This window comes from Cibotium barometz, chromosome 32, assembly GCF_041138505.1.
Source record: "Cibotium barometz isolate CiBa-2024 chromosome 32, ASM4113850v1, whole genome shotgun sequence".
NCBI classification, from domain to species: domain Eukaryota; kingdom Viridiplantae; phylum Streptophyta; class Polypodiopsida; order Cyatheales; family Cibotiaceae; genus Cibotium; species Cibotium barometz.
This window is the reverse complement of record NC_141077.1, coordinates 20,582,476-20,591,198: the sequence shown is the minus strand read 5'-3', so window position 1 is coordinate 20,591,198 and position 8,723 is coordinate 20,582,476. Positions and strand designations below refer to the sequence as shown.

Genomic DNA, 8,723 nt, shown 5'->3' with positions numbered 1-8,723 from the left:
GCCTTCGGACCCAGTTTCTGCGTCTAGGGCCTTTGACCTGGACACTTCTGCTTCCAGTGGGTCTTTTTCAGTTTCTCCTTGTGCTGTTAAGGAGACCCCTGTTGTGCCTTCCTCTCTTCCACTTCCTGAGGACAGGGGTCAGTTTTCAGCTCCACCTCCACGTGTACTTCCAGAGGTTTTCTTTTCCAGTGGGCCTTGGAGGTCTCCTTCTCAGAGGATTCGGGCAGGACAGCTCCTTTGTGACATCATTCTCTTGCAGGACTCCAGGCGGAAGGGGCCTCACTTCCTTGGCAGCAGTGAGGGCCCCTTTCACAGATTCGTCTTTGATCCTGAGTTTTACGGGGGTGCCACATGGGATGCAGAGTCGATTTATGATGCCCTTTACATCCAGGTCCAGGAGAGGTTGGAGGATCTTGTGGGTTTGTCATCAGCCAGTATGTTCTTGGCTGATTTTGATCTTGGCATTGGGAGATTGATTTGGAGAGATGCACTTTCAGCTTGGCTTCTCCCGGTTACATTCGTCTTGGACTTCGACTGGTGTAACTCTTGCGGCCTGTTCCTCCTTTCTCCTCGAGATGCTGCACCTTCTTTGGATGACAGGTTTGATTCAGGGTCTTGGACCAGGGTATTCCTTGCCCTGGGCTGCGGATTTGGATTAGACACAGATTGTTGAGTTTGTGACAGTGTGTTTCAGGAGATTGCAGTTGGGAAGATTACTCTTCTCGGTCTTGAACTTGGCCTTAAGGCCTTGTTCCCTCACCACTTTTTCTGCAGCCTTTTGTATATGCCCTGTTATGTTAGTCTTCTGTGTCTCTGGAGATTTTCCTCCCAGTTCTCATTGTATTTTATTGGAGGTTTTTTCTCCAGATGTATCCATTGTTTGGCCATCGGCCGTTTTGTATATTTTTCAGTATTAATGAATGGGAACCAGCCCACCTCTTTTCCTCAAAAAGAGAGAGAGAGAGAGAGATATATATATTAACGTCTATGGGAGGCCAAAGTTGGCCTATGAGACAAAATATAATACAACTGTGTTCTTCCGATCATCGGAAGAAAGAAAAGAAAAGTGTGTCTGGATACAACTGTGAATCATCAAGGATCGATGGAGCCCATATACAAACAATGTGAACAGGTAGGGATGAGGATATGGATGGAGTGCTAAGGCAATATGCATCTGTACATGCTGAAGAGGTAGTACAAGTATGCAATGCAGAGCTAAATCTAAATCCATCCAGTGTTATAAGAGGGATATAGAATATCATAATCGCCGATGCTGAGGCTGTGAGTGGTGTGAACATGTACCCCGGATCTGAACGAAGGCGAGCTAGCCTCTCCTGTGTCTCCATCTGGTGTCTCATCTCCGAATAGCTGCTATCTCTCGGTGATGGAGACGGGGTGCTCTGTATCCAGTCTGTCTGGGTCTCCTCCTGGCTCTCAGCTCCTCCGCTCTCTGTGTGGTCACCCCATGAGGTACATCAGCTGGCACTGGCATAGCTCTCTGGAAAAAATCTATGAGCTGTGACTGTCTCCCACCCCTAGCGGAAGCGGGTGTCAGGAGGAGTCTCTCTCGAGAACTGTGGAGCTCTAGTAATAGTCTGCCAAGCTGTCGCTGGTCTGATGTCTCCAGCAACTGACGTAGTGAGGAGTGCTCCGCAAACAATCGTGCATATCTATCCCGGATCCCCTGATGGGCTCGACATCTATAAACGAAATGGTCCTCAGTCTCCACCTCGTCTCGGCACAGCGTGCATATCCGCTCGGCTCTAGGGATCCGTGTCATTCTCCCAGCCTCTATCTCCAGTTGATGTGATGAGACTTGTAGCTGTCCGATAGCAACGCGAGAGCTATGTGGCATGTATACATCCATGTATCGCGGTCGCTGTATAAATCCATCCCCGGAGATGCTCATAAAGTGATCTCTATAATATAGCATCTTCGGTGGTAGTGGGCTCTCTGGTGTCATCCATGTCTCTTGTATGTAACGCTGCCAGATATCCAGTTTCATCACCCTGTTCCTCTCCTCGAGGGAGAGGTGACCCCGTGGAGCGGATTGATCATACTGCAAGGGTGGCAACCGCTCAATGTCTATCGCATGATGTGAAAGCCACTGTAGCATCTGTGCATACCAAGATCTGGTGTGCCCATCCTCGGCTAGCTGTCTGGATGCCTCAAAAGCGCGGCGGGATAATCTATCAGTGGGCATCTCCCTCATCCTGTATATAAAGGAGATCGTCTGAAACAACGCCTCCACAGCCATAGGTGGTGCAGCAAACTCAGCACGAACAATGTCATGTGGGGTGGATGGTTTGCTACGTATCATCCTCTAGAGCATCAAGATCTGTGGTCTCTCCAACTGTACCCACATGGAGGCTGCAAGCCCTGGTGCCCAAACCGCTTCTGCATACATCAAGGTTGGTGTCACTAATGTATCAAAGAGCCACCCCTTTGTGCGGGGTTCCTGAAAATGCGCCTGGTGACAGACGCTCTAGGCTAGCGAGAGCTGCATACCCCTGGGTCACTCTGTCTCGAACTGCCTGAGTCATGGAGAAGCGTCTAGCTGAACTAGTGAATGTAATGCCAAGGTAAACATAAGAGCTCACCACCTCGACCAGCCCCCCTGCTAATGTGAGAGTAGTGTGGCTCCTGATAGCAAGTGAGGTGTGGAAGATCATAACCTTGGTTTTCCCAAGGTTCACTGTGAGACCCTGTTGTGCGCAGAAATCATCAAGAGCCACAAGGTGTCTCTGGAGCCCAACCTGTGTATCGGATACCAAGACAATATCATCAGCATAAAGCATAGTGTGGACCATCATACCTGATAGCTCTACCCCAGAACCTCCTCCCTGTGTGATGTAGTGGACCACCTCATCAATATAGAGCCCAAAAAGCGTGGGAGAGAGAGGGCATCCTTGCTTCACACCAATGGTGCCAGCAACTGTGTCGGACAAGCCTCCTGGACATCGAACTCTCCCAAAGACGTGCTCATATAGCCTGTATATACCCCACATCATGTCCGAGGGTATGCCTAGTGTCTGCAGTCGTCGGCGAAAGAGGCGCTCTCTCGGTACAGTGTCAAATGCCTTGCGGAAGTCCACAAAGCAACAATAGAGCCTCTGCTTCCGTGCCTTGGCCTGATCAATCAGGCATCTCAATGTAAAAATGTGGTCTATGGTCGAAAAGGCCCGTCGGAAGCCTGCCTGTCCTGCTGCTCTCAAACCCATATTCTCTGCATACGTGCTCAGCTCTGCCTCTAAAATTGCACCATAGAGTTTGGCCAATATATGACCAATCATGATAGTCCTGTAGTTCCCAGGGTCGAGTACGTCTCCCGCTTTGTGGATCGGAACAATAGTATGCATCGTCCACTCAGCCGGAAAACCCTCTGATAAAGCTCTGTTAAAAAGATGAGCAAGAAAGGGTGTTAGAGTATCAATAGCATAAATGAGATGCTCTCCCTGTAATCCTGTATGATCAGTCACCCGTCCATGCTGAAGCCGGCGTATAGCTCTCTCGATCATAGCTGGGATGAAGAAAGTGGATGCTGTGGGGCATGACTCTGTGGGCTGTGGTATAGGGGGCTGCGCAGGTACATCATAGAGTCGCTCTGCATGTCTGCCAGATCCGAGTATCAGTGATCGGTGTGGGAGAGCGGGGCTCTGGAAGTCTCCTCCAAGCAGTGGCCACATCACTACTCATAAGCATGTGGTATGTGTCCCGGTACTGAGCCTCCTTATAAGCTCACCGTTTACGGCGAGTAAGGGTGTGCATCCTCCTACCTGCCTGTCTCTGCGTGATCTCCCCACGAGCCCTCTGTACTCGAAGACTGCGATAGAGGTCTCTGCACTCGTCATCATACCATCGGTTCTGGGGCATTCTCCTAGATGTAGGTGGTCGTCCTGTCTGTATGTGGTGTGGGAAGCTCCTCGCAGCCCGCTGCCCACAATGGCTGTGGGTGATTGGAGGAGTGTCTCTCTGTGTCTCTGTATCTCCAGTAGTAAGTGACCAAGCTGTCGCTGATCTCTCGACTCCATCATCTCTTTGAGTGTGGGCTGTCCTGAAAACAAAGCAGTATAGTGGCTCCGTATGCCCTCATAAGCTCTACATCTGCATACATAATGCTCCTCATCCTCTATCTCCTCTGTGCATAGTCTGCAAAGCCTCTCTGCTCTAGGTATGCCCGTGGCTCTACCAGTCTCTATCTCCAATCTATGTGATGACACTCTGAGCTGTCCAATCGCTACTCGTGCACTGTGTGGTAGATGTATATCCCTATCTCCAATCTTTGTGATGACACTCTGAGCTGTCCAATTGCTACTCGTGCACTGTGTGGTAGATGTATATCCATGTAGCCTGGTCTCTGTATGAACCCATCTTCTGATATATGCATGAACTTCTCTCTATAGTATGACATCTTCGGTCTTGAACTTGGCCTTAAGGCCTTGTTCCCCCACCACTGCTGCTGCAGCCTTTTGTATACCCCCTGTTATGTTAGTCTTCTGTGTCTCTGGAGCTTTTCCTCCCAGTACTCATTACATTTTATTGGAGGTTTTTTACTCCAGATGTATCCATTGTTTGGCCATCGGCTGTCTTGTATACTTTTCAGTATTAATGAATGGGAACCAGCCCACCTCTTTTCATCAAAAGAGAGAGAGAGAGAGAGAGAGAGAGAGAGAGAGAGGAGGTCAGTCTTGCCGCTATCTGGGTTTTCAGGTCGGCTTGGACATTACTCCTGAGCAGCAGTTTGCGCCGGTTATGCAGTCGCTTCGCAGGAAGCTTTGTCACTGGTCTTCCCAGCATTTGTCTCTTGCTGGGCGGGTCCTAGTTGCCAATCAGGTGCTTTTGGCATCTGTTTGGTACATTGCTTCCTGTTGGATGCTTCATACAGGAGTGATGCGACAGGTACGCCGCCTGATTCGCAACTTCCTGTGGAGTGGCCATGATGGCACTGTTGACACTAGAGCTAGAGTTTGTTGGTTGACGATTATCAGGCCCATTACTGAGGGGGGCCTTGGCATTATTGATCCAGAGATGCAGTGTCGTGCTTTGCTTACCAAGTTCATTGTCCGTGCACTGTTCCCGGGGAATGAAACTTGGAAGCTACTTTTCCGATCAGTCTTGCACACAGTCACCCCACAGTTGGGGACTCGCGATGGTCATGCTTGGGCTTTGAGTATGCGCTACATTTTATCAGATGCTCCTTTGCATACCGCTCATTTGTCACCCTTCATGCGTTCCCTTCTACAGATTTGGATCTCCATGAGACAGGGCATGCACAGACGTCCTCCCACCTCTCTGCCTGAGATTGAGCGTCAGCCCTTGATCTGGAATCCCCATGTACTGGACGGTGAGGGTCGACAGCTTGGCCAGCGGACACATATGGACTGGGCATCTTGGGATAGAGGCCCTGCTGCGTCGATGCATACTTGGTCACAGACACGGCAGCTCCCGGCAGACTTTATCGGGGAGGAGTTCTCCATTGGCAGGGGTGTTGTGCCTCGGATTGCAGAGATTGATGCAGCTATTCCAGAGCTCTGGGACCGTGCCATTCGGGGCTTACATGACACGCCTCGGCACTTGGGTTGGTTATGCATGTTTGGTGCGGAGGGCACTCCCTCTCTTGTTTGGAGCTCACATTGTTATTGGCCTATGCTTTTTATTCCGGTAGGCATGCCAGATGCTTTTGGCCACGTCAGGCTACAGTTTCATGGATTGGGTTGCCGGGAGGAGCTACGACAGTCCGATTGGACTCCCATCCGTGTTGTAGGCTCCCACAGGAAAAGACGGGAGGTGGACCCGTCTTTTCACCTTGATATGGCCAGCCGCTTGAGATTATGGATCTGGGAGGGACGGCCTCTCTCGCAGCTCACTTGGGACCCCGGGGAGTGGGAGTGGCCTGCTGTGGAGACCGGTGCTAGGCATGCCTCCTTTTTCGGGTACACAGTTTGGATTGGGAGACATTGTTTGCTTCGACGACAGTTACATAGACCTACGCGTTTGGGCCCCTGGCTACATGCAGGTCTCTCTCATGCTTTCCTGGCACAGTATTGGGCATCTATCTGGAGACCGAGGACTGCTCGTCAGATTACCCTCTTCTTCTGGTTGATTGCTCATGCAGGTCTTGCAGTCGGCATTTGGGGTGCCTTGATGAGGCATGATCCCACTTGTATACGTTGTGATCGCCAGGTACAGGAGTCACAGGCCCATTGCCTCTGGTCGTGTCCTGCGGCTTTCTCTGTTTGGCGAGCAGTGGCATTATTACTCAGCAGGGCTGGCCGACATGCTGGCTTTCTCAGTTGGGGGTCAGTGTTATGGCTTCTTCCTTGGCCAGGCTCACATATGTTCTTTGAGGGTGAGGGCACGGATACTGTGCTCATGTTTACAGCGACGGGGTATCGGCGGGGGCACCTCAGTACGATTCCACCAGCTGCTCATCACATGGAGCATTGGTATAGAGATGAGGTATTCACGGTGATTACTGCGATTGCGATGTGGAACATCTGGAGAGCTCGTTGTCTCCATGTTCTTAGTCATGTGCAGCCTTCCACTTGTGATACTCTTGTCCTCATTTGGCTTGATCTTATCCGGACATTGCGGTCCATGTACGATGACTCTTCTCGGCCATCACGGACAGCTCAGGACAGGCACCAGACCTTCATTTGTAGATGGAGGCGCACGGGCATTTTCTTCAGGATTATTGAAGGACATGCCAGATGGGAGTACACTCCTCCACAGTGGTTTATATTGCACACATCACATCCACCACCCTGATTTAGCACTGATAGCTCACAGGCTACACGCCATTGGTTGTACCGTTTGTATGCCCCTTGAGTAGGCCACCATTGGCACTCTAGGGGATTTTCCATACTCAGTAATATAGCTATGTGCTTTCCTCAAAGAGAGAGAGAGAGAGGAGAGAGCGTGTCGTGCGAGAGCTTCCTGCTTCTCTTGCGTGTCTGCACCCGCCCCGCCCCCGCCCCCGCCCCCGCCCCCTTCCCCAGCCCCTTGCTCCTATTGCCCCTCTGCGCCCCTCCCGCTTCCCCCTTCGCGCGCCTCTTCCCCCTGTCTCCCCTGCGCCCCCTGCACCCCCCGTTTACCCTGCCCCGCTGCCCCCCTCGCCCTGTGCCCTTTCTCCCCTGCGCCCGCCCCCCTTGTCCCCCGCTTCCCCTGAGCCCGCCCTTGTTTCCCGCTTCCCCTGCACCCTTTGCCCCTGCGCAGCCCCTTTCCCCCCCTTTTTTCCCCTGCGCAGCCTGCCCTTTCCCGCTGCCTGTTGCCCCTCGCGCTGCCCCGCCCCTGCCCGCTGCCCCTCGCGCTGCCCGCCCCTGCCTGCTGCCCGCCCGCTGCCCCCACCCCACCCCTGCCCGCCCCTGCCCGCTGCCCCCTTCCCGCTGCCCGCCCCTGCCCGTTCCCCTTCCCCTTTCCCCTTTCCCTGGCCCCCGTTCCTCTTCCTCTCCTAGTTCCCTTTCCCCTTCCCCTTCTTTTTTTCCCCTCTCCCTTTCCCCTTCCCCTCCCCGTTCCCTTTCCCTTTCCCTCCCCTTTCCCCTTCCCTTCCTCTTCTGTTTTTTCCCCCCTTTTCCCTTTCCCCTTCCCTTCCCCTTTTGTTTTTCTCCCCTTCCCCTTTCTTCTTTCCGCGGGCATGGCTGCAACACCGGGAGATGTTTCTTTTGATGCTGATACGCGCAGGGATATGGCTCCCTGTGCTCTGCTGCGTCGCGTCGCGCCTTCCATGCCAAGCCTCTTCGCGCCCTCGCTGCCCTCTTCAGCCTCCTCGCGCATGCCCTGCTTCCGCCCTCCATCGCGCGCGTCCGCCTCCCTCTACACGCCCTGCATCCGCCCTCCATCGCGCCCCCCCCCCCCCCCCGCTCCCTCTACAGTCGCCCCCCGCCACCCTTCCGCCCTCCCTGCTGTGCCTCCCCTATGCCCTCCCCCCCTCGCGCGCTTCAGCCCTTCCGCCCTCCGCCTGCCTTGTCAGCCCCCGCTTCTCCACTCTGCTGCGCCTCCCCTATGCCCTCCCCCCTCGCCTCGCCTTCGCCTTCCTCAGCAGTCCCCCCTCCTTGGAGGCCCTCTACCCCCGCCTTTCCCGTCGCCTTTCCTTCCTCAGCCTTTCCAGCCCCCGCTTCCCCTCCCTTGGGTGCCCTCGGGTGCTCCCGCCTTTCTCCACCCACCTAGGACCTCCCTCTTCTTCGTCGGCTGGCCCCTCCGATCGCATATCTGTAACAGGTGTCAGCCCTCTCTCTCCCCCGTCGGAGCAGTTTGCCTATCTTTTGGAGGGTTGGTAGCCTCGGGAAGTGATCCCCGGCTTCATTTTTGGGCTCCTGGTCTTTCAGGTTATGGTCTCTCTTCTTCAGTTTGGAATGACGGCTGTTTCTTCTGCTAGGAGATTGTAGGAGGCCTTATGTTATATCTGTGGCCCGATCTCCGGTCCAGTGAAGGTGCTCTCATCTCAGATTTGTGGCACATTGGGTTTGCTGTCGCTACGAAGGGTAATCCGTGGCGAAGCATGGTGGAGATTCTTCCTTTTTCTCATTCTGAAGTTGATGGGTGACAGTATTATTTGAGGAGCTCAGTTCAGAGGGTTTGTCCTCCGGATATACTACCGCTTGCTTTTTGGCAGATTGGAGGACAGTTCTTGGCCAGGGTAACCTGGCTGTGTATTCAGATTAGGCACAATTGGTTATTACAGTGTGGCAGTGTGTATCTGGAGATTGCAGTTGGGAGGACTCAGC

The 8,723-nt window shown here is 53.3% G+C and overlaps 1 pseudogene; it reads right to left on the bottom strand.

Annotated features, from left to right (window-relative positions):
- Positions 1-599: 599 nt before the first annotated feature.
- On the bottom strand, positions 600-3,026 carry LOC147619938 (uncharacterized; annotated as a pseudogene).
- Between the last annotated feature and the right edge of the window lie 5,697 nt (positions 3,027-8,723).